Source organism: Eptesicus fuscus, chromosome 1 (assembly GCF_027574615.1).
Source record: "Eptesicus fuscus isolate TK198812 chromosome 1, DD_ASM_mEF_20220401, whole genome shotgun sequence".
NCBI lineage: Eukaryota > Metazoa > Chordata > Mammalia > Chiroptera > Vespertilionidae > Eptesicus > Eptesicus fuscus.
The window spans coordinates 24448724-24456842 of record NC_072473.1 but is presented as its reverse complement, the minus strand read 5'-3'; the positions used below and the strand labels follow the sequence as shown (position 1 = coordinate 24456842).

General features: G+C 38.7%; 1 pseudogene; it reads right to left on the bottom strand.

Moving 5' to 3' along the window:
• Positions 1 to 7665: 7665 nt before the first annotated feature.
• On the bottom strand, positions 7666 to 7765 carry LOC114227413 (U6 spliceosomal RNA; annotated as a pseudogene).
• Positions 7766 to 8119: the final 354 nt, after the last annotated feature.

Sequence of the window (8119 nt, the reverse complement as noted above, 5' to 3'; positions counted from 1 at the left end):
TACATGTATCTGTCCAATTTTCCCAACACCATTTATTGAAATGACTGTCTTGACTCCATTGTATGTTCATGCCTCCTTTGTCAAATACTAATTGAGCATAGTGGTTTGGGTTGATATCTGGATTCTCTATTCTATTCCATTGATCTATATGTCTGTTCTTGTGCCAGTACCAGGCTGTTTTGAGAACAGTGGCTTTGTAATACAGCTTGAAATCTGGTATTGAGATCCCTCCTACTTTCTTCTTCTTTCTCAGGATTGCTAAAAGGTCTTTCAGGGTCTTTTTTTATTACAGATGAATTTTTGTAGAGTTCTTTCTAGGTCTATGAAATATGCTGTTGGTATTTTAATGGCAAGCTCATTGAATGTGTAGATTGCTTTGGGTAGTATGGACATTTTAATTATGTTGATTCTACCAATCCATGAACATGGTATGTTCTTCCATCTGTTTATATCTTCCTCTATCTCTTTTTTCAGTGTCCTGTAGTTTTCTGCGTATAGGTCTTTTACCTCCTTAGTTAAGTTTATTCCTAGGTATCTTAATTTTTTTGGTGCAATGGTAAATGGGATTGCTTTTTTTGTCTCTCTTTTTGTAAGTTCACTATTGGTGTATACAAATGCGATAGATTTCTTGGCATTAATTTTGTATCCTGCTACATTGCCTAATTCATTTATTAAGTCTGTTAGTTTTTTGATTGAGTCTTTTGGTTTTTTTATGTACAATATCTTGTCATCTGCAAATAAGGACAGCGTTACTTCTTCTTTTCCAATTTGGATGCCTCTTATTTCTTCTTCTTGCCTAATTGCGATAGCTAATACTTCCAGTACTATGTCAAACAGGAGTGGTGAGAGTGGGCATCCCTGTCTTGTTCCTGTTCTTAGGGGAAATGGTTTTAGTTTTTGTCCATTGAGTATGATGTTTGCTGTGGGTTTATCATGAATAGCTTTTATTATGTTGAGGTATGATCCTTCTATTCCCACCTTGTTGAGAGTTTTTATTAAGAAAGGGTGTTGGATTTTGTCAAATGCTTTTTCTGCATCAATTGATATGACTATGTGATTTTTATCTCTCAATTTGTTTATGTGATGTATCACATTTATTGATTTGCGGATAATGTACCATCCTTGCATTCTGGGATACATCCTACTTGGTCATGGTGTATGATCTCTCTGATGTACTGCTGGAGCCGATTTGCTAGTATTTTGTTGAGGATTTTCGCATCTATGTTCATTAGGGATATTGGCCTGTAATTCTCTTTCATTGTGTTGTGTTTATCTGGTTTTGGTATTACGGTGATGCTGGCTTCATAGAAGAAGCATGGAAGTGTTCCTTCCTCTTGAATTTTTTGGAATAGTCTGAGGAGGGTAGGGTTTAGTTCTTCCTTGAATGTTTGGTCAAACTCTCCTGTGAAGCTGTCTGGCCCTGGGCTTTTGTTTGCCGGAAGCTTTTTGATGACTGCTTCAATTTCTTCCATAGTTACTGGCCTATTGAGCTGTTTAGATTCTTCCTTATTGAGTTTTGGAAGGTTATATTTTTCTAGGAATATGTCGATTTCCTCTAGGTTGTCCAGTTTGTTGGAATAGAGTTGTTCATAGTATTTTGTAACAATCCTTTGTATTTCGTCGGGGTCTGTTGCTATTTCACCTCTTTTATTTCTGATTTTGTTTATTTGGGTCCTCTCTCTTTGCTTCTTGGTGAGCCTGGCTAGAGGTTCATCAATCCTGTTTATCCTTTCAAAGAACCAGCTCTTGGTTTTGTTGATCTTTTGTATTGTTTCTTTGGTCTCTATGTCATTTATCTCTGCTCTGATCTTTATTATTTCCTTCCCTCTGCTTACACTGGGCTTTTCTTGTTGCTCTCTTTCTAACTCTTTAAGTTGTAGGGTTAGGCAATTTATTACCATTGTTTCTTGTTTTTTGCAGTAGGCTTGTAGATCTATGAACTTCCCTTTCAAGACTGCTTTCGCTGTGTCCCATAGATTTTTGAATTGTTGTGTTTTCATTGTCATTTGTTGCCATGTTTTTTGTTTCTTCCTTGACCTCTCTGGTTACCCAGTCATTGTTTAATAGCATGCTGTTTAGTCTCCATGTGTTTTATTTCTTTGGATTGTTTTTATTGTAGTTGATTTCCAGTTTTATGCCACTGTGATCTGAGAAAATGCTTGATATGATTTCTTGAATTTGGAGAGACTTTGCTTATGTCCCAACATATGGTCTATCTTTGAAAATGACCCATGTGCACTTGAGAAGAATGTATATTCTGTGGCTTTGGGGTGAAATGTTCTGAAGATGTCAATTAATTCCATCTGATCTCGTGCATAATTTAAGATTGATGTTTCTTTGCTGATTTTTTTGTTTAGAGGATTTGTCCAATGGTGATAATGGGGTATTAAAGGCTTCTACAATGAATGTGTTGCTGTTAATCTCTCCCTTGATATACTCAAGGAGTTTTTTTTTTTATGTATTTGGGTGCTTCTGTATTGGGTGCGTATATGTTTACCAGAGTTTTTTCTTCTTGTTGGATTGCACCCTTTAGTATTATGAAGTGGCCTTCCTTATCTCTTGTTATGTCCTTCACTTTGAGATCTAATTTGTGGGATATAAGTATTTCAACCCCAGCTTTTTTTTTTTTTTCATTTCCATTCGCCTGGAAAACCTTTTTCGATCCATTCACCCTTAGTCTGTGTCTGTCTTTTTTTCTGAGGTGGGTTTCTTGTAGACAGCAGATATATGGGTCTTGTTTTCTTATCCAATCTGTTACCTTATGTCTTTTTATTGGGGCATTTAATCCATTTACATTTAAAGTTATTATTGATAGGTACTTATTTGTCGCCATTTTTATTCTATACCCCTGTGTTCCTTCTTCGCTTCCTATTTCTTCTTCTTCTTCTTCTTCTTCTTCTTCTTCTTCTTCTTCTTCTTCTTCTTCTTCTTCTTCTTTTTCTTCTTCTTTTTTTTTTTACAGCAGACACTTTAACATTTCTTGCATTGCTGGTTTGGTGGTGATAAATTCCCTTAGTCCACTTTTGTCTGTGAAGCTCTTGTTTTCACCTTCAATTTTGATTGATAGCCTTGCTGGGTACAGTATTCTTGGATTCAGACCCTTCCTTTGCATGACTTTGTATATTTCATTCCAATTCCTTCTGTCCTGATGAGTTTCTGTTGATTAATCAGTTGCTAGCCTGATGGGGGTTCCTTTGTATATAACTTTCTGTCTCTCTTTGGCCACTTTTAAGATTCTTACTTTGTCGTTGGTGTTTGCCAATTTAATTATAATGTGCCTTGGCATCGGTCTTTTGGGGTTCATTTTTCTTGGGACTCTGTGTACTTCTTGGATTTGTGTGGGTTTTTTCTTCCCTATATCAGGAAAGTTTTCTGTCATTATTTCTTCAAACAGGTTTTCTATTCCTTGCTCAGTTTCTTTTCCTTCTGGAACCCCTATTATGTGGATGTTGTTTTCTTTTGTGTTGTCCCAAAGTTCCCTTACGCTCTCCTCCTGCTTTTTAATTTTTTTTCTAGAAGCTGCTCTACTTGGGTATTTTTTCCCATCTTGTCTTCTAGCTCACTGATGTTGTCCTCTGCTTCTTCTAGTCTACTCTTCATGCTTTCTATTGAGTTTATTACAGCAGCGATGTCATTTTTCATTTCTTCTTGGTTTTTCTTTATTTCTTCTTGTTTCTTACTTATATTGTCGAATTTGTCTTCCATTCTTTTCAGCCACCTTATGACCATTTCTCTGAATTCTCTCTCTGATAGGTTGCTTGCCTCTAATTTGTTTACTTCCTTTTCTGTTTTTGCCTGCTTTTCTTTTGTATTCAGGCTGTTTCTTTGTCTCCTCATGGTCTCTCTTCTCCAGATGTGTGGTTATGTAGTTCTCTCTCTCCTGCATTGATTTAAAGGCACAAAATACAACACAACCAGGTACAACACACAAGGCCCTGAACAGAGATGTATTTGTGATATTAATGACCTTCAATAAAGGTGACCACCAGAGAAAGTCAAATTAGGGGATAGGAGAGAAAAATGAGTAAAAAGAAAGAATAGGGGGGAAAAAAGGAGTGTCGAAATGAAATTGGGAAAAGGAGAAAAAGGAGAAATAAAAAAAATAAGGGAGACTAGGAAGAGACTAAGAGAGAAAAGGGGAACAAGCTATATATATGGGGAGAAAACTCCAATAGAACAACCACTAATCACAGCAAATGCTAACAACAAGTACCTGGAGATTAATACAACCTACAACACCAACTAATATCAAGCGAGGCAAGGGAAAACAGAAGTAAAAAAAAAAAAGCAAACAAAACAAACAAACAAACAAACAAATGTATAAGCAAAACAATCTCACAAAAAAGCATAACAATTTGATGTAATCAACATTCAAGCAAACTACAACAAAAGGACAGAGAGAAAAACAATTTTTTTTTTATAGTTAAGACCCCGAAGAGAGGGGTGTGTATGGACTTGGAGCAGGGGGTTGGAAATTAGATATATAAGTAGGGTGAAATTTTAGCAGGGGGTAAACAGAAAGAATAGGGAAAAATCTAGAGCAGGAAAGGGTTAAGATAAACAGGACACCAAAAGGGGAAAGGTTAGGAAGAGTGTGATGGCATAAAGGTAGAGTTCAGATATAATAAAATGATGGTGAAAGAAAGATGGAATTGGACTGTAGAACACTAATCCTGAAGTAAACTAAAGAGAAATTAAAATGACACTTAAAAAATAATAATAATATTAAAAAATAAATAAAATAAAAAAGGTAAAATAGTAGTAGTAATAATGCTGATTGCAAATAAAAATGTAATAATTAAAAAGGTAAAATCAAGTGAGTAAAAAAGAAAAAATAGTTTCTTAAGTAAATGATGCAAAAACTGAAAATTGAAAATTAAAATAAAAAATAAAAATAAATAAAATGTGCAGTAGTGAAGGTCATTCACTTCCTCTATTGTTCTGTTTGGCACTCCTGTTTCCCAGTCCGGACAGTATTGCAGGTCCCTGTGTTTCACTGCTCCTCAGTGTTGTAAGCCATACCTGGTTTTTAAGCAGGCAGTGTCTTAATTTCTCATATTCATTTATTGATTACAGAGTCAATTTGTGATTTAGCCTCTGGTTGCCAGTGTTTCTGCTTTGACTTGCAGGACTCTAAGGCCTCTCTAGCCTTTTTTCCTCTATGGCACTCAATACCAGTTTGCAGAGGCTGGCAGGCAAGTTCAAGCAGACTGCACACCCCTGAAACTCACAGGCTATCCCTCCACGTCAGATCAAAACGGGTTGCTCTTTAGAGATCCCCCCTGTTAGAAGCTCTGGGGAGCCCCTTCTACAATCACGGATCGCACTGGCCCCAACAGCCACGGACTTCTCCAGGCACAGACCTCCCTGTTCCTCCAGCTCCAGCCATGTGCACACGCGTTTCTCTCTCCCAGTGGGACCAGAAACCTCAAGCTATCCCGGTGAAATCTGCCCTTTCCGTGGTGGAGTGAAGAGCTCCTTTGAGTCTAATCATTCGCACCACCTGGGGAGCGGTGTTCTGGGTCTCACAGCTGTTCAGCTGTTGCTGCAGTTGTGAATTTTTCAGGCCTCCCACACGATCCACTCTCCCATTCAAGATGGTGAGATTTCCCCCTCCCGATACTGTTTATCTTTGATAATTTAAACAAATGAACTTTTTAGAGCAGTTATAAGTTCAAAGCAAAGTTGAGCAGGAAGTACACAGAATTCCCATAAGCTCCCTACCCCTGACAAACACAGCCTCCCACTATCAATGTCCTGCACAGAGTGGTCACTTGGAGATTTTTTTATAAATTTTCACTAGTTATAAATTTTCTTTAAGTATTCATATGATTTTTAAGATTTGTGCTTGAAACTGAATGCAGTACACATCTTTATGTTAAACTCAGCATTATCTATATACACTAAGTGGCCAGATTATTATGATCTCTGAATGCATGATAATCCGGCCACTCAGTATATATATATACATACATATATATGTATATTAGAGGCCCGGTGAATGAATTCGTGCATGGGTGGGGTCCAGCCAGCCTAGCCAGGGGGAGGGGACATGGGCAGTTGGCCAGCCTGCCTGCTGGTAGAACTCCTGGTTGAGGGGACAATTTGCATATTAGCCTTTTATTATATAGGATATACACTGAGTGGCCAGATTATTATGCGTTCAGAGATCATAATAATCTGGCCACTCAGTGTATATAAAAGCCAAGTGACCACAATGCCAGAACGACTGGAACTGGTTGCTTTGAAGCTCACTGTGGCCCCAATCGGACCCTCCCACCACGATCGGGAGTGGAGCTGATCCAGGCCCCTCCCCCCAACCAGTCCCTCTCCTTATCGCCCCCCCAACCCTGATTGGGGGCGGGACCAGCTGGCCAACCTCCAGTGTCCTCTCCTCCCTGCTGTCCCAGCCCTGATCAGCCCCAATCAGGGTGGGTCGGCCAGACCCCACCTGTGCACAAATTCGTGCACTGGGCCTCTAGTAATTTACTATTTTTCAACTTAGTTTTTAATATACTGTGTGCTCATGTGAAAGAGATGGATATACATCTCTCATTTCCATATTATCTTCTCTGCAAGTTTCCCTCCTCTTTGAAACTAACTTTAATTTCAGTGGGTCTACAAAGAGGTAATGACATTTAACCTAGCTCACTATTAACATATAGCACTTCTTCAGAAACTACATCTGAATGATTTGTGTTTTTCTTTGTTTTAAAACCAATTTAAATAATTAAAATTCAAGTCAATCTAAACATTTTAGTTTTAAAAGTTTATCTACATCTACTAACATGAGTTTAAGCTATTTTCCTAATAATTTCACTAAGTAAAACTATAAATTATATGGCAAATAACTTATTTTTATTACAAATTCATGTACTGCTTCTGACTTCTTATATCCTCAATTTATCTTAATGGAAACAGTCGGGTTTTCATAATTGCACCACCTGTTTTGTCAACATGAAACACCCTGCAGCCATGAATTTGTCCAAAAGTTTTCTTACCCATATGCCATCTCCTTCCATGAAGCTTTCATTGGTATTTTGCTCCCTCCAATAAGCACCCCATACCTGAAAATAATACTTACTATGCACTCTACATCTGAAAATAATTTTCCTCTGAACTCTCAAAGCACTAATTTTACTTGTTATTCAGACTTACTTTTTGTACAGAATTATAATATTTAGACACGTATTCCATATATTAATATCCTATATAATAAAAGGGTAGTATGCAAATTGACCCTAACAGGGAAATGACCAAAAAGACCGCTTGACCAGTCACTATGAGGCACACTGACCACCTCTTGTTTTTTTTCCCCCGGCCGGCAGGCTCCGATTGCCTGATGGTGAATGGGGAGATATGGATGGGAGGCAGGGTATGTGGGTGGCTCCAGGCCAAGGACCTGGCCCTGCCAGTTGCCCCACACACAGAGGGTGACAGGCAGTGGGGGCCGGGCTGGCGAGTAAACAGGAAAATCTCACCTCTCAGTCCCTTCCCCCAGCCATCAGGCTCTGATCACCCTATGGCGATCAGGGAACTGGGGGTGGGTGGTGGCGGGGGGCAGGGCTGGTTGTGAGGAGCTGAGGAAGATGGCACTGATCGCAGGCCAGGCCTAGCAACTATACACACACATGAATTTCATGAACCAAGCCTCAAGTATATACATAAAATAGGGAACACTTCATGAATTTGCATGTCATCCTTGTGCAGGGGCCATGCTAATCTCTGTATCATTCCATTTTTTTTCATTTTTTATTGTTTAAGGTATTACACATAGTAGTACATATGTCTCTTCCCCCCCCCATTGACTTCCCACCTGCCTCTCCTACACCCCCAGCACTTACCCTCATCCCCAACCAGTGTATTGCGTCTATTGGTTGTGCTTATATGTATGCATACAAGTCCTTAGGTGGATATCATGCACCCCTAACCCTCTCCTACCATCCCTCTGTAGTTTGAGAGTCTGTTCGATGCTTCTTAGCCTCTATCTATTTTTGTTCAACAGTTTATCATGTTCTTGATACTCCATAAATGAGTGAGATCATGTGGTATTTATCTTTCACTGACTGGCTTCTTTCACTTAGCATAATGCTCTCCAGTTCCATCCATGCTGTTGCAA